Raw genomic sequence first — 18,540 nt, 5'->3', positions numbered from 1 at the left:
AAATAAACCCTTCCAGGGCTGTTGTCAGTAACATACTTCCTCCACCTGAGTTCTACCTCCCAGAATTCCACTCAACTCTAAATTGATAATCATCAAATAGGAGGTCAGAACTCTCATGATCTAATCATTGACTAAAATCCCCACTTCTGAACCTTGCTGCATTGGGGACCATGCTTTTACCACATGAGATTTTATGGACATCCATAGCAAAATTATAACATATTATCTGCTGGTATATATCTAGCAGGATAGTCTCCACTCTAAGGTTTACTTCTTTTAGAATATAACCTGTAGTCGTTGATAAGAAGTGGCCTTGAAGCTACTAAAATGTAATTGTGTAGCTGGATCATCCATCAGCTGGCTGGATGGAAATTAGGATCCCATTACTGATGGGCACTGACACACAAAATAATAGTATAAAGTTCCCCTGGTGACGAGTTAGGGTGCTGTAAGGCTGATGGGAATACATTAATTGCTTCATGCAATCCAGACATTTGAACAAAGTAAAGAAATAGAAATCATAGAGACAATGGGACTGGGTAGTTATCACTAAAGTATTGCTGAGCTGGACTGAAGCTGTAGGAAAAATAGCAAAATCATCATATTTGCACTTTTAATCATCAAATAAAATCTAAACATAAACACCAGATAGTCTACTTGGTAGCATAAGAAAGACTTTCTCATCACCTGCATCTGCAGAATGGTGCATACTAAATATCAGGCTTAGGCCATAGTAATACAGGTAGCTGATTTACAATAATTAAACTTTTAATTGTGACACAAGGGATAAAGACATATGAATTATTGGACTTAAAATTTTGAATGTTATAATTTCCTACAATATTCTGAGCATGCAGAAGTAGCTGATTCCTCCTTTTGAGGAGAAGTACCTTTCCTCCATGTAATGGTTTGGATATAGAATGCTCCCTTAGTCCTCCCAGAAACAAGGTAGCAATGTCATAAGCAGGGATTTTTTACTAAGGCGGTGTCCCTGGAGTTTTGGCCTTAGGGGTATATATAGTTCTCTCTTCTCCCTACTCACTCTCTCTTGCTTCCCGACTCCATGATGTGAGAGCAGACCCTTGCTCTTTCCCTCTCCACTTTTTGTAGGTGTGCCCTGAGCTTCAGACTCTGACTTCACATGGACCAAACCTGAAATATCCAAGAAACTATGGGCAAATAAATCTTCCTTCCTCTAGGTTGTGTGGCCAGTCATTTTGGATTATAGCAGATAGCAATGAGAATATTAGCCAAGATGCTCTACCTTTGCTTTATAGAATCATAAAAACAACACAACCACATCCTTCCACAAAACATAGCAAAATTGGTTAGACATTTTTCTTCTTCACACCATCAGGGGAGAACAGCCTCTCCTTCCTACAGATGTCCAACTCTGCACTCTTTGCAGCCTCTTATGATTCTGCCTCACTTCACTTCTTGGTCACTAAGCTGGAACTAGAGCTAAGTCATAACCCAACACACTCAGGAGGGTGGTGCCCCTGAAAAAGGAAAAACACAATTAAACCCAGTTGTATGACTTACTCTACATATACCAGAATGTACAGTGAGAGTGTACTGGAGTCTGATTCCAAAGTTGTTTTTAGCAAGGACGGGGGAATGAACTTGGATAAGAGGAAATTTGTCAGTAGAGGAACACTTTCTCAGGATATAGTGCTGAACACCCTGACAAACACTCTAGAAAGATAAAACAATAACCTTCAATATAGTTCAGAATATAATGATTTTATTTATTTATTTATTTATTTATTTATTTTGGAACTAGGGACTGAATCTACGGGCATTCTTCCTGACAAGAATAAGATCATATCCACGTTGACTTCAGCTTTATCCTCAGACTCAACATAATGCCTAATACATTGTGCACTTGAAACTTGATCACTTTTGCTAAATTCATATTTGAATGAATAAATGCCTGGTAATTTTCAATCCTTGGGTGTATCCATCTTAGATAGAGTGAGGAATAGGTATGCCTTTTCTGGAATTTGTAATCAAGAAACAAATAATAACTTCTCATGATAGAACTTAAGGATATAGTAACTACAAAGCTGAACATGACAGGTGTCATGGTTCATGCCTCTAATTCCAATACTTGGGAGACTGAGATAGAAAGATTGCAGGTTCAAGGCCAGCCTCAGCAACTTAGTGAGGCCCTCAGCAACTTTATGAGAACTTGTTTCAAAATAAAAAGCAAAATATCACTGGGATGTAGCTCAGAGGTAGAATTTCCCTGAGTTCAATTAACAACAAGACAAAATAAACAAATTAAAAAATGTGAGCAGATTGCCTGGCACTTAGCAGGTATGCATCATATCTGGGATTCCAACAAGGTTTAAATAAAAAGTAAATGTGTGTGTGTGTGTGTGTGTGTGTGTGTGTGTGTGTTAATATGACACATGACTACACATGTTAGAGAAAGAAGTGTACCACTTAGCTTGTACACCTGTTTTTTTTTTTTAATGCTGAGGATTCAACCCAGGTGCATTTTACCTCGGAGCCAAACTCTCAGTCATATTTATTTTTTATTTTAAAACATATTTTATTAATATGTTGATGCTCTCACTAAGCTGCTGAGACTGGCTCACAATCCTCCTGGCTCAGCCTCCCAAGTATTGGCACTAGAAGCATGTGCCACTACACCCAGATTTTATACATATTTTTAGGAACAATGGCAACTCATGTGACATTCAGATAACTTTAGTGACATTTACTGGATTTGACTAATGTGGAATTATGATAGAGGAAACACAGATGGAAAAGATGAAAAAAGGAATGAAGACAGGGAAGAATGAATGAATGAGGGGAAAGTCATAACGGGTGACAGAATAGCAAAGGCAGAGGTGGTGTTGACATTTGCATGGTGCCTTCTCAGCCAATGCTAAATTATTTTTATGATTTGCACAATCCACAACTCAGCCAGAGACAACTTTTCCTGGAGGGTTGGGAGCCACAGAGAACAAATATTCTCAGAGGAGTTATGATGATTCATGATATGACTCCTAGGGAAACTGTCAGAAATAAAATCTCCAGAAAAAAAGAGAAGCAGAAGAGCCAGAGAGAGAGCTCAAAGTGGTCCATCAGATTGACTTTCTGCTTAGCCATAATTTGGTGCTATTTTTATGTAACATACAGTGTAAAGAGAGGTAAATTGACGTCTAATTGTAGTTTACAAAACTGATTGTATGAGGACACTGAAAGGGAGGTCAAGGAGATATGGTGTAGGGGAAGAAATTTTGGCTTCAATAATCCTTTAGGATCAGGGCTTTCTAGAAGCCTCTTCTTGGCAAAAATTTTATAGTGGGACAATTTGAAGAGTCTTTGACATCTCTTTTTGAATAACCCAGTAGGTTTTTAATAGCATCACAATTTGTTAATGGATAGTTAAGGTGGGCCCTCTAATCTTGGCAGGATCCACAAAAATTAAAAATTTCACTTGGCAGAGGGGATCAGAGTTTCGGAATTCAGAATGTCTTCAAGAGGATGCAACCCATTTTATGCACTGAGCATTGTGGGGAGTGAGGGACATTATGTATTTCTGAGGTAGAAATTCTTATAACAGTCCTGGATAATTGATTTAGGATGAAGGTAATGTTCACTAGCTAGGTGATTCATTGATCAGATTAAATGTTAACAGCATTGTAATGAGTTAGCTACAGGCTGATTTAAGCCGCATATATTTTGGGAAATGCTTGTCTCATATATATTTATATATATCAGACTTGTGGGCACTTTTTGTGCAATTGTTTTTCAAATTTTCAAGCAAGCAGAACATTTGCTTAAGAATGCATCCTGAATTTACTTTCAGGACTAGTGTTTTTCACAAGATGTTAGTGATGTTAAAAACAAAAAATTGGGCCGGGCGTGGTGGCACATGCTTGTAATCCCTGCACTTGGGAGGTGGAGACAGGAGGATCGTGCAGGTTTGAAGCCAGCCATGCTGGCTTAAGAGACCCTGTTTCCAAATAAAAATATAAAATAGGTCTGCAAGTGTAGCCAGGAGGTAGAAGGGCTTCCAGAAACTCCAGTACCACAAAAAAAAAAAAAAAAATTGGTCCATTGTAACTATACATCATAATAAGGTTCAGAGTAATAGAAGCAAACATAGACACAGGACTGGGTTATGTTTTTCTCCAGATATCACCATGATACCCCCTGAACATAATATTGAAATTGGTATTGATAACTTTATATATGTTCATAACATTGTTTTTTTTTCATCAGAAATTGAACTTCTATTTTTTTTATTTTATTGGTACATTAGTCTCACATCATAATGTGGGTCATGTTGATAACGGGATATATTCACACAGTACTTGGTGTCCCCCCACTGCTTCCCCTTTTCCATCCCTCCCAGTACTGAATGTCCATGTTAACAATATTATATTTACATGTATACACATACTGGAATATAGCTTTTCTATGAATAAACCTCAGCCTTCTTCCACCTCTACCCCTCCTTTCTGGCTTCGTTGAGGTTTTCCCTCCATTATGTGAAGTCCCTCTGGTATTACCACTACTCCCTAGCTTGAGCATATTAGAGAAAACATATGTCCCTTCTCCTGTGCTTGGCTGATCTCACTTAACATAATGTTCTCAAGGTGTTTCCATCTTCTTGCGAATGATATGATTTTGTTCTTCTTTACTGCTGAGTAGAATTCCATTGTGTGTATTTCCCATAATTTTGCAATCCATTCATCTATTGATGGAGATCTAGATTGGTTTCATATTTTGGCTATTGCAAATTGTATTTTTATAAACATGGGTATGCATATGTTACTGTAGTTCTCTGATTTCAACCCCTTTGGAAAGATACCCAGGAGTGGTATATCCAGATCATATGGTAGATCCATTCCCAGTTTTTTAAGGAATCTCCACACTGATCTCCATAGTGGCTGAATAGTTTTCACTTTCACCAACAGTGTAAAAGAGTTCCTATTTCCCACATCCTCATCAGCATTTGTTGTTATTTGAATTCTTTATGTTTGCCACTCTGATTGGGGTTAGATGGAATCTCAGTGGAATTTTTATTTGCATTGCCCTGATGGCTAATGATGTAGAACATTTTATCCATGTATCTATTGGCCATTTGTATCTCTTATTTTGTGAAGTGTCTATTCAATTCAGTTGCCTATTTCTTAATTGGGTTAATTGTGTTCCTAGTTTAGGGTCTTTTGAGCTTTTTGTATATTCTGGATATTAGCCCTCTATCAGAGTGGTAGCTGGTAAAGATCTTCTTCCATTCAGTAGGCTTTCTCTTTAGATTATTTATTTATTTATTTATTTATTTATTTGCAGAGAAAAGGATTTTAGGGTTTTATCATTTGGCCTAAGTATGAAAGCTTATTATTAGCTGGTGATACAGCTCTTATTAACAATCAATACAGGATCAATCCTCCTCTTTTTATTAACTTGCATGTACCCGTAGCAAGGGAATAGGGTCGTTGAGGTCTTTCTTTGACTACTTCCATGCTGAGAAGGGACAGGACAGAGTGGGGCCCCAGCTTTAAGGTGTATGCAAGCAGCTTGTCCTTGAGGGAGTCAGATGGGTGGGTGTCTTGAGTTCCTATGACCACCCAAGGGGCTTCGATAAATGTTTATTTTAGGTTCCATTTGCAGCACCATCTGAAGTTTGACGGCTTCAAATCTATGAGAAACAAAACTCACAATACAGTTTAGCAGACATGGCCCAAAAAGTAAAATGAAAAGGAGAATAAGTTTGCCGGGGAAAGGCAGACAGGTCTTTTATTTTAATAGGGACAGGCTTAGCAGATAAGCCTCATCCCATTGCTTTTTCCATCTGTCCACACTGTTGGATTAATATCTCCCTCTAAAAGAGGGAAGCACCCAGGTGTCTTTAAGGGGAGAATTAATCTCATTTTAGCCTTTGACATTTAGCCTTCCTAACAGCCAGGCTAGGATATCTCTGGTAAAACTAAGAAAGAATGGGAGAAGTGGAAGCCAGGCATTGTGGTGCATGCTTATAATCCCAGCATTACGGAGGCTGAAACCGGAGGATCATAGTTTTCAGACACCCTCAGCTACTTAGTGAGGCCCTTCACAACTCAGTGAAGACCCTGTTTCAAAAATCTTTAAGTCATCAAAAGCTTGGTATTAGACAAATGAAACTGTTATGTGAGATTACCATTTTTAATTTTAGATAAATTGCCATAATACTAGATGTCAACTACTAAGCCAAGCATGGGAGGGAGGGATAGGGAGAGAATGGGGTGGGGATTGGGTGGGAACTGACTGGGAAAAGTGTGCAAGTATGTCTACAAAAGTATGTATCCTACTATGATGTATGAATACAGTGCACCAATTAAAAAAAAAAAGAATTAGACTGCTCCTAGGGTGACCTCCACTTTTTTTTTTTTTTTTTTTTTTTTAGGTACTGGGGATGGAACTCAGGGACATTCTACCCCTGAGTTACACCCCTAGCCCTATTTTTCAATCTTTTTTAGATTCTTGATAGTTTCCTTTGCTGAGCAGAAACTGATTAGTTTGATGTCATCCCACTTGTTAATTCTTGTTTTTATTTCTTGGAGTTTGGAGGTTTTGTTGAAGAAGTTACTACCTATTTAACCCATGTTGAACCTACACCCTCCTCTAATAGCTTAACAGTCTCTGATCTGATTTCCAGGTCTTTGATTCATCTTGATTGATTCTTGGGCTTGGTGAGAAGTAAAGATTTAGTTCCATCTTTCTACAAATGGATAGATAGTTCACCCAGTACCATTTGTTGAAAAGGCTGTGTTTTCTTCAGTGATGAGTTTGGCCCCTTTGTCAAAGATCAATTTACTATAAGTGTGTGGGTTTATTTCTGTATCTTATATTCTGTTGCATTGGTCTGTGTGCCTATTAGCGTTCCAATAGCATGCTCTTTTAACTACTATTTATCTGTAATATGATCTGAAGTCAGGGATTGTGATGCATCCTGCATGGTTCTTATTTCTGAGAATTGCTTTGTCTATTCTGGGTCTTTTATTTCTCCATATGAAATTAATGACTGATTTTTCTAGGTCTATGAAGAATGTTGTTGGTATATTGATTGGTTTAGGCTTGCTTTGTCCTCTTGGTTCAATTTAGGTAGATTATATGTGCTTATAAATCTACAGATTTCTTCCATGTTTTCCATTCTATTGGAGTATAAATTTTCAAAGAAGTTTCTGATAATCCTTTGAATTTCCCCACCATCTGTGGTGATGTTGCCTTTTTCATTTCTTATTTTAATGATTTGAGTTGATTCTCTCTTTCTTTTGGTTAGCTTTGCCAGGGGTTTGTCAATTTTATTAATCTTTTCAAAGAAACAGCTTTTTGTTTTGTTGATCCTTTGTATTTTTTATTCTCCATTTCATTTATTTCTCCTCTGACTTTAATTATTTTCTGCCTTCTGCTGGCTTTGTGATTAGACTTTTGCTGTTTTTCTAGGTCCTTGAAATTAGGTTGCTGACTCAACAAATCTCAATTCTTCTCATATGGGAATTCAGTGCTATAAAATTTCCTCTTAACATTGCATTCAATGTGTTCCATATATTTTGGTATGCTGTGTCTCTATTTTCATTCAATTCCAGGAATTTTCATTTAATTCCAGGGATTTCTTTATTTCTCCCCTTATTTCTGATTGAACCCACTCCTCATTCAATAGTGTATCATTCAATCTCCATGTATTTAAATAGTTTCTTTTTGTCCTCCTATTGTTGGTTTCCACTTTCATTCCATTGTGATCTGAAAAGGTCCAGGGAGTTATATTACATCTTTCGAATTTTCTGGTGCTTACTTTGTGGCCCAGGATGTGATCTATTTTGGAGAAAGTTTCATGGGAAGCTGAGAAGAATGTGTACTCTGCTGTTCCTGGATAAAATATTCTGTAATGTCTATTAGGTCCATTTCATTTATAGTTTTCTTTAGTCCTAATGAGTCTTTACTCATCTTTTTCCTTGAAGATTGATCTAGTGGCATGAGTAGTGTGTTGAGGTCTCCAATATTATTGTATTTGGGTTATTCTGACATCTGATGTCTTAAAGGGTTTGTTTTACAAAGATGGGTGCACCCACATTTGGGGCATAAACATTTACTGTTATTATATCTTCTTGGTGGATTGTTCCTTTAAAGGAAGTGGCCTGCTTTGTCTCTTCTGATGTGTTTTAGTTTAAATTCTGTTTTATTGGATATCAAAGTTTTTGGCCTCGATTGGCATGAGATACCTTTTCCATCCTTTCACTTTTAACCTATGAATATCTTTGGCTGTAAGGTAAGTTTCTTGCAAGCACCATATATTTATAATATGCTTTTTAATCCACTTTGCCAGGCTTTGTCTTCTAATTGGTGAGTTAAGTCTTTTGTCTTTACTGCTTTTTAGATTGTTTCCTTAGTCTCTATGTTGGTCACTTTATTACATGGCATGGAAAGGTCTTTCTTTGATCTTGTCTTAAAGGTGTTCTGTATGTCTCCTGTATGTGTATGTTCAAGTCTCTATTCAAGTTTGGAAAATTTTCTGAAATTATTTCTTTGAAGAAATTCCAGATACCCTTGGTCTGTGCCTTTATCCCTTCTTCAATGACTTTTATCCATAAGTTAGGACATTTTATGTTGTCCCATAGTTGTTGGATGTTTAGGTTCTGTTGTTGTAATGTCTTCCACATACTGTTTACTTTGCTTTCAGTTTTGAATAAACTGTCTTCTAACAGTGATACTCTGTTTTCCATTTCATCTAATCTTCCAGAATTTCTTTCTATTGCTGACTTCATTTCATTTATTTACTCTTGAATTTTATTTAAGGCCTCTTTTTTTATTCTTTGTTAATGTCTCAATTTTCTTCTTTCATTACCTATACACTTACTGTGAGGCTTTTCATCATATTGAACATCAGGATTTGGAATTCTTCTTGCATTTCTTGTAGGTCAATATTCATGATTTCCATTATTTTCCTCACTGTTCCTCATTCTCATATTTTTGGAATTCTCAGATTTGTGTTTCTGTTGTCTTGGCATCTTCTTACCTTTTTGTGAGTCTATGGATAACCTTTCTGATTCAAACTTAGCAGTGGGGATTTGGAGATGTCAGCAGGCTCATGCATGGTTAAGCAGTGTTTTTTTCAATGGTGAGGGTTAGGTGAGGGGGAACAGCTTGGGTGAGGGGTAAAGGAGTAGGGTAAAGTAGAGGATATGATTAAGTTGAGTAAGAATTTAAGCATAATAAGGTAGTATCTGATTAAGAATGAGAGATGATGATATATTAGAAGACTTATAGTTAGTATAGAGTATTTAGGCATGAAGATATAAAATAGCTTGAGTATAAAACAAGGAGAATAGTATAATGAAAAAACATTTTTGAGAGAAGTAGATAGGATAGAAGGAAGAAGCTTGTAAAAGGAATGGGCAAGGGACCAAACAAACATGCATAACAGAACAAAACAAGCAACAAAAACTAACAATTATAAGAGTAAATCAAAGACAAAAAAAAAAAAAAAAAACAACCAAGGCTGGGCGTGGTGGCGCACGCTTGTAATCCCCACGCTTGGGAGGTGGAGACAGGAGGATCGTGCAGGTTCGAAGCTAGCTGCGCTGGCCTAAGAGACTTTGTTTCCAAAAATAAAAACATAGGTCTGGGAGTGTAGCCCGGAGGTAGAAGGGCTTCCAGGAACCCCAGTACCACACACACACACACACACACACACACACACACACACACACACAATCTAGCAACAGTGAGAATGAAAAAAAGCAATACTGCTAATTTACATATGTAGGGCCCGTATGATGTCTGTTCACTGTAATAGATTCTGAAGTATGTCCGATATCTCTCATTTGCTCCATAACCTATTTTCAGCTTTTGGACTCACTTTATGAGTGTTTTCGCCCCTCTCTCACTTCTGACCCCTTTGTGCTCAGATGTCCTGGCAGTGGGTGTCACTGTAAATGAGTTCTGTATAAGCGCAGGGTTCTGCATTTTCCCACCCTGGGCTCTGTGCTTTTCAGCCCTGGGCTCTGCACTCTCTGGCCTTGGGCTGTGTGCTCTCTGGCCCTGGGCTCTGTGCCTTCTGGCCCTGGGTCCTGCGTCCTCCAGCCCTGGGATCCATGCTCTCTACCCTGGGCTCTCGATCTCTGGCCCTGTGCTCTGGGCTTTCAGGCTCTTAGCTCTGCGCTTTCCAGGCCTGGAGGACATGGTGCACCATTGCAGTTGCTGGCTTCTGGTGAGCTCAGGGGCTTTGAGATCTTTTATTCCATCCCTGAAGTGTTGTGCTGGTCGCTTAAGGTGTTGGAGCTCTGCCACCACTTACTGCACTTCAAGTCCTCAGTTTACTTACTTTAATTTTTTGGAGCTGTGGAGCTGGCAGTCACAGTTCAGGCCAGTGGCCCAAGAAGGCACCAGCTGCCACATCAGGTCAGTTGCATGCTAAGACTCTTTCCTGTGGATCTTGAGTTCTGAGTGGATTTTCTTCTGCCATGGTTCCCTTTTTTGTGTTTCCATTCATAAATATCTTCCCTGCTTTGTTTTTCTTGTCAAGAAACTGCCTTCTTGGTAGTTAATTTTTGTTTGTTATAGCTACTGAGATGTGCCATAGTCGCCATTTTCTTCCTCCCTCATAACATTATTAGAACTGTTTCTTTCACTAAATCTACCCTTTTCCCATCTCATTTCTTTCCCCATATCCCCTCCCACTACTCTACTTGTATTGCCCCTCATTTATCTGAATTCCCTTTTGTTTTTAAATTTCTCTTTAGCTTCCTCATATGCGTGAACACATACAGCCCTTAACATTCAGAGATTGGCAAATTTGCTTAGCAAATTCTCTAGTTTCATCCATTTTTCTGAAAATTATTTCATTTTGTTCTTTATAGCTTAATAAAATTTCTTTATTTTTAAATTGGTGCATTGCAATCACATATCACATTGGAGTATAAGACTTGAGAGGATATACAAGCACACATCATCCAATTAGCCCTCATCCAGCCCCCATCCAATTTCCTCCCCCTCCCTCGATCCCATGCTTGTTTGGTGATTAACTTTGATACATTTGTTTATGTACCTCCTGCATTTTAAAGAGGCTCCATCCTCCCCTATTCCATACCCTCTGATTGGTCACCTTAGTTGCTTCACTATAGGGCCCTTTCTCTAGCTCAACTTCGTCCTCTTGCCCCTTTCCTCCTAGTTTTTGCTGATTAGGGGAAGCATCTGATTTTTATTTTCTGCCATATTTCTCTGTGCATGCCGCGTTGCAAGTACCGATCCCACTCTTGATGGCCCCAGTAGTGGCCTGGCTACCCGGTGGACTGATCCAGACCTTGCTGGCTCAAGCAGCGGCCTTGCCTCATGGGAGGCCCCGATTCTGGTCTCACTGGCCCCGACACCAGCCTAACCCCTCAGCTGGCTCCGATCCCGGCCTCAGAGGCCTCAGTACCGGCCTTGCCTCACAACAGGCTCTGATGCTAGCCATTGGCCCCGGCACCAGCCTAACCCCTTGGCAGGCTCTGATCCCAGCCTCGGAGGCCCCAGCACCAGCCTAGCCTCACAACAGGCTCCGATCCCAGCCTCGCTGGCCCCAGCACCAGCCTAACCCCTCGGCAGGCTCCAATCCCAGCCTTGGAGGCCCTAGTAGTGGCCTTGCCTCCTGTCAGGCTCCAATGCTGGCCGTTGGCCCTGGCATCGGCCTAACCCCTTGGCAGGCTCTGATCCCAGCCTTGAAGGCCCCAGCACCGGCCTTGCATCACAGCAGGCTCCAATCTAGGCCTCAGAAGCCCCAGCACTGGCCTTTCCTCACGATGAGCTCCGATCCCAGCCACACTGGCCCTGGCACTGGCCTAACCCCTTGGCAGGCTCTGATCCCGGCCTTGAAGGCCCCAGCACCAGCCTTGTCTCACGGCAGGCTCCGATCCCAGCCTCACTAGCTCCAGCATTGGCCTAACCCCTCGGCAGGCTCCAGTCACTGCCTCGAAGCTCCAGCACCGGCCTTGCCTCACGGCAGTCTCCGATCCCGGCCTTGCTGGCCCTGGCACCGGCCTAAACCCTTGGCAGGCTCCCATTCTGGCCTCGAAGGCCCCAGCACCGGCCTTGCCTCACGGCTGGCTCCAATCCCAGCCTCACTGGCCTCAGCACTGGCCCAACCCCCTGGCAGGCTCCGATCCCAGCCTTGGAGGCTCCAGCACTGTCCTTGCCTCACAACAGGCTCCAATCCCAGCTTTGCTGTGTCTGTTGCCAACCTTACCCCTTGGTAGGCTCCAATCCGAGCACCCTCTTTGTCCAACCATTTGTCCCACGTTCTCAAAGGTACATGGTGGTAGCATTCTGCCTCTGGGGTTATTATTTCAAAGGTTCCAGGTGTAATGCATCAGATCTTTGCCTCCCCTGAGTACTGGCCACTGCCATTGCCATTGCCTCCACCATTTCAAATCCTTCCCAAGCTCTTTTTCCACTCTGAATGTTGTCCAGTGTTCCTAAGCATGTGTGATGGTAGCATTCGACATTTGGTGTAATTTCTCCAAAAAATTAAGGTTGGTAGGATCCAATTTTTGCTTCTCCTGAATACAAGTCTCCACTGCCATCGCGGAGACCGCTTTCAACACCACCTTTCTCCTTGGTCTCCGCTAAACTCTCTCCTTACAGATGATGTCCAAGATTCTTAACAATATAGAGAAACAGCACTCTCGCTCTCCACACTGAGATCTGACATTCCTAGCCTCATATGGATTGGACCCCAGAATGCCTAAGGAAACTGAGAAAATAAATCTTTCCTCTAAGTTGTATGCTCAACTCTTTTATATTTTAGCTATGAAAATGCTAATATAGAAATTTGATACCAAAGAAGTGGTGGTACTGCTATATCTAAGCCCGGCTGTTTTGTGAGTCTTTGGGACTTGTTTGTGAGAGAAAATTGGAAGAGCCAGAATATAACTAGAAAGATGGATGTAGAGACTGTACTCAGGAGATATTGAAGAGAAAAGAGAAAAATGGAACAGAGGCCATGTATGTTACACTTTGGCAAAAGAAAAAAAATTATTGGCATTTTGCTCATCTCCTGAAACTTTGTGTGAGGCTGAATTTAATGATGAACTGACTGATAAACTGGTAGAGGAAATATCAAAATAGCAAAATATCCAAGTAAATTATACACCAAATTTTGGGGACAGAAGGTAAAACAGAGAGACTATAGATTTGCAATTTGGTCAGAAAAGAATGTGTAAAGCTGGGGCCCAATTTCTCTCCATCTAAAATGGAGAGAAGGTGCTGTGAAAGAAAGTCATATGTCTCAAGGGAGGTCAAGTGCTTTGATTAAGAATAAAGGAAGGAATGTGACCTTTCCTGGGGCAGATCCAACACTGCCTATTATAGTATTGGGATCTACCATGGCCATGATGGAGGGAGCAGGTGGATTTGGGGCAGTGGCAGCCCAGAGTGCCACAGGCCCAGCTGTTTTCTGGATGGAGTGGGCCCTGTGGCAGTGATTGAAAAGTGCCCAGCAGCTGTGATTAAAGAGCTTGTGACTACCCTTCCTGCTGGTGGTCAATTTTGGTGTTCATGTAATGCTGGTGTTGCTGAAAAAAATTTAGTCATAAATGCTTCCCCTAATATTTTTAAGGAAGATTTGGGAATCCAGGCAATGAGTGGCAGGGTTGGATTCCGTACAAGCAGGCCCAAATGTGGCAATTTGTGAAGCTGTTAGGATGAAAAAAAAAAACCAGATTTAGAAACACCAGAAATGTGGAACAACTGCAAAGAAAGGTTACAAACTACAAGCCGTGGAACCAGGCTGGAAGAGTGAGTACACCACCCAGGGTGGTCAACCAGGTCACATGGGCAGGGCTGCCAAGGATCCTGGTGCCCTGGATCCTTCTCACTGCCATGTGCCCTGGATGCCAGAGAAGCCACGGGATGAAGCCATGTGATTAAATGTTTTCCCTGTTGGATTTCCATACTGTTTTGGTCCTATTTCTTCTTCCTATAGTCCTATTCCTCCCCTTTGGAATGCAAATGTTTACTCTTTACCATTGCATATTGGATGCATGTGACTTGCTTTTTATTTTTCACTTTTCCTTTACAGGGGCTCGCAAGAGTTCACTTTGAGTCTCAGAGGAGACTTTGAACTTTGGGGCAATTTAGTGGTGCTGGCAGTGTTAAGACCTTGGGAACTCATAAAGGTGGACTAAATTAATTTTGCATTCTAAAATGGACATGAGCTCTTCAAGGGTCAGGGGAAGAATGTTATAGTTAGATGTAAAATGTCCCCTGAAGATCTCAGAAGTTGGTGTTTGGAATTGTTATAACTGAATCATGAGAGTTGTAATCCCAGCAGTGAATAAATCATCTGGGCGGGCACCTTGGTTGGTTGGGTGTGGCTGAAGAAGATGGGTTCCTCCGGATGCAGCCCTGGGGATTAATATATGGTTCTTCCTTTGTTTCCTCTCTTGCTCTCGCTTCTGGTCTTCATAATGTGAATGCAAAGCCTTGCACCTTTCCTTCCTCTCTCTTTCCTGCCACCATGCCCTGAGATTCAGTGTCTGGCCTCAAATGGACTGAACCCCAAATGCCTAAGGGAACCATGAGCAGATAAATCTCCCTTTCTCTAAATTGTGCTTTCAAGTCTTTTAGATTATAATTGTGACTAATACAGTGATATAGCACTTACCCAGCATTCACCAGCCTTAGGGGAGCATTAGGGAGAAAAGTAAGGTATGGAAGAATACTCTGAACCTCTTAGCATGCACCTCAGTTGTTTTGCATGTCATTCATGGCCAAGAACAAAGAGGTCATCTCAATGCTTTACCAAAGGAGAGAATGAATAGAGTTGGAACCTATTTTTGGAAAGCTGCTGTTCTTTATGAAGTATTCGAATTTTTGTCTATACATTTGGTAATATAATTGATCTAATTACTCAATATTTTATCATGTCAGATAGAAGTGCATGTAGAAGAAAACAGTCTGGTCAGAGTTCTATGTAGTGTTTTGGCAATACGAGACTTACTTACTAAGGAAATGTTCATGAAGTCAAAGCCTCTAGTGATACAATGAAGAGCATGACAGGATTATGATAGAAAGGGAAGTGTGTACTACTTTAGAAGAGATAGACAAGTCCATTCTTCATGTGCATAGCACTCAAAATGATCCTTGAAAGATGTGCAAGAGACAGCATCCAAAAGGTAAAGAAAAGAAATTTCATTACAGAAGTGACAGCAAGACCTCAGACTCTGGGTTAGTAGTAAGCTTAGTGTTCAGAGACTAGACTCTTACTATTTTTTTTTTGTGGTACTGGGGTTCCTGGAAACCCTTTTTTCTCCAGGCTACACTCCCAGACACCTATTTTTTATATTTTTATTTGGAAACAGGGTCTCTTAAGCCAGCAAGGCTGGCTTTGAACCTGCGTGATCCTCCTGTCTCCGCCTCCCAAGCGCAGGGATTACAAGCGTGTGCCACCATGCCCAGCTAGACCCTTACATTTGACTAAGGGAAGCCACGAAAGCTGTGGAGTTCCATGAGTGCTTATCAGAATTTATAACCATGGACCTATTACCAGGAATTTTAGAATAAGTGCTTATAAGACTTGGAATTTTCAGAAGGCACTGCGACTTTGGGTCAGTTGTTTCTATATTCTTTTGGAAGCTAACGGAGAAACACTCAGAGGGTTGCTGAACCTTACACAGAGATGCTCTGTCCTTACACTTGAGCCATTTTTATGTACTCTGATTTTCTTAGGGAAAAGAAGGTTGCAATGACTAAGAGATGATGTCTGAAGTCAGAGAGGCTACCTTTTAATTTTCACACTTTACCAGGTATAGATGTATTACCTAAACAATTTACTTCAGCCAGTATTCTTCCTTTACTTTTTTCTTCTTCTTCTTAACATTATTAATTATAGCCTCCTCTGTAAACCATGCCACAAATATGACTTGACTTTACTTCTGATTCCTATGATTACAACAAACATTTGTATGGTCTTTGATGCAATGGCAACATTCTACCTTCAGCATCTTCTTCATTTGCTGTTCCAGGTCTTATCTATCTAACAGTGTTTTGGTAAACTGAATCATCTTCTGCCTTTATGTGCAGCATGGAAGTAAAGTAAAATCCATGACCCTGGGACCTTCTTCAAGAAACAAGTGCAGAAACCTAAGAATCTCAAACCACCAGAATCTCCTGAGCACAGCAGTCTGTCAGACAAACACACCTTTCCAAGAAGGGACAGCAACTTTCCATTTCCCTTCAAGAGGTCGCACTTGAGGAAGATTCCTTGAAAGGAGATGCCTTTTTTCTTTAAGATCCACTCACTGCTTCTTGCCAAGACCAATGATTTGAGTCTTGTCTCAGCACAGCTTGAACAAGAATCCAGGATGTACCATGCTGGCAAAAAGATTTGGAACCAGTCCCAATCCATTGCTGAGATTGTTACTTGAAGGTTGTACACAATGATGGTACACAGTAAATGAGGTATAGAGGCAAAAACTGCCTAGACAGAAAATCAAAGGAGCCAGTCTATGGGAAGCAAGAATGTTAGGCAAGATTTATTATATGGGTCAAGAAAACCCCACTAACTATAGAAGTAATCATAGACTCGCTTTCATGAAGGCCATTACAAAGGCTCTATTGATGATGGAGAATTGATGTGAGAAGTGGAGGCTCCCACCTATTGCTGTGGTAGCAAAACGTGCAACCTTGGTGCTGGAATGCTTTGTATCAGTGGGATATAAAATGACCCTCAAATAACAAAGGACAAATGATAGCACCCAGCCTTCAGAAGCAAAATAGATGTGATTGTCAAAATAAGAAAGACCATGAGCCATCTAGATGCCTCAACCTGAAGGGACGTATAGCAATGTCTAATAAACTAGAATATTCCAGGGAATGAGATGGATGGACAGCTCACGAGGGTGATATTCAACATGAATTAATGCAATCTCCACACCTATAATGCAGTCAGCAGGAAACTTAATCATATTAACATTTCCCAAGACATGATGCTTATCTGCATTAAGGATTTGTTAGTATGAGAGGAAGTAGTAAGTACTGTGGATCACTAGCAGGATGAATACATCTTAGAGGTTTAGAGATAAATCACATGGGAAATTGGCTGCCTATCATATTAGTGATGTTTTTAGGGATCCAGTGGTCTAAAATATGTTAGAATACTCCTCTAAAGATGAGAAATTCTTATATTGTGTACCTTTTAGTACTGAGAAGGAGCCAAAGCACTTAGTTTCTGGTATAAATTTTGGAGGCAGCATACTGACTTTACTTGGGAGTAATTCTCCAATAGGTTTATTTAGTGTCTTGAAAGATTGACAGTTTTGACAGTAAGAGAAGGCTCCATAACAGATTGAGGCTAGGATACCAGCTGCCCTGCAACTTGACCCACATGACCTGGCAGGGCCAGTGGTGCTCTGTGACAGACAGGATGCTGTCTGGAATTTCTGGCAACCCTACAGAAGTGACACAACAGACCCCTTTCTGCAGCAGATAATGTTACCATTTAAAATGTACCACCTCTAGTGCTGGTGGTCCTGGTAAAGACTGAGCACCTGACTACAGGATACCAGGTGAGGGAAGCCATTAACTAAGCACTAGTCAGACATTATTGTATTCTTCTATTCACAATATTACATGAGCACAGCAACAACTGAATAGATGTCTAACAATATAAAGAACACATTCATAATCAGACCCAGTCAAGGCTAAATATGTAAATAAATGACATGAAGATGTGCCTCAACATATTAGCAACACACTTCCAGTATCACTGTTGACTCAGATCTATAGTCCCATATTATAGAGGAATTCCTGATTAAGTGATAGAGACATTAACCAACTGACACTTGGTTCACAATGTGCTTTTTTCCTTCCATTTTGCCGATTTGAACTAAAAATGAACTGCTACTTAAATACAGCCTCAGTTAGGTGCAATACTAAAGACAAGATGCATTAATCAGAGTTCTCTAGAGGAACAGAATAAACAGGATATCTGTATTTATAAATATAAAACAGGACTTATTAGACTGGTTTATACAAACAGAAGATGGATAGTCTCACAATGGCTGTCTGTAGACTGGAGAGCCAGAGAAACCAGTAGCTGCTCAGTCCAAGAAGCTGGAACCTTAGAATAAGAAGGACCTATGAGGAAGTCAGTACCTGTCCAAGGCTGCAGGCTTGGAAGTCTTCCACACTGGAAGACTGAAGAAGCTAGAGTCAGGTTTACAGAAAACAGCATCAACAGTAGACACACTCACTCCAGACGAATCTAGCTTGCATTTGCTGAAGCTTCCTCCTTTTACTTTTTGTTCTATCTGGTGCCCCCAGCCTTTTGGGCAGTGCAACCCACATTAAGGGAAGCTCAATTTGCAGTCCCATGTAACAACAGTCTTCAAAAACACCTTCATAGACACACCCAGAAGTCTCCTAGTCCTGGGCATCTCTCAGTCCAATTGAGTGGACAATCCAGAACAACCATCACACAAGCACTGAGGGATTCCATCAAACAAGAAGAGATATGAGTAGAAGACCTGATCATTCCCTCTGCAGGGAATGAAAAAAAAGTTC

The sequence above is a fragment of the Muscardinus avellanarius genome, assembly GCF_963383645.1.
Source record: "Muscardinus avellanarius genome assembly, chromosome: 4".
Classification (NCBI taxonomy): Eukaryota; Metazoa; Chordata; class Mammalia; order Rodentia; family Gliridae; genus Muscardinus; species Muscardinus avellanarius.
The sequence above is the reverse complement of the archived record's forward strand: the minus strand, read 5'-3'. Positions refer to the sequence as shown.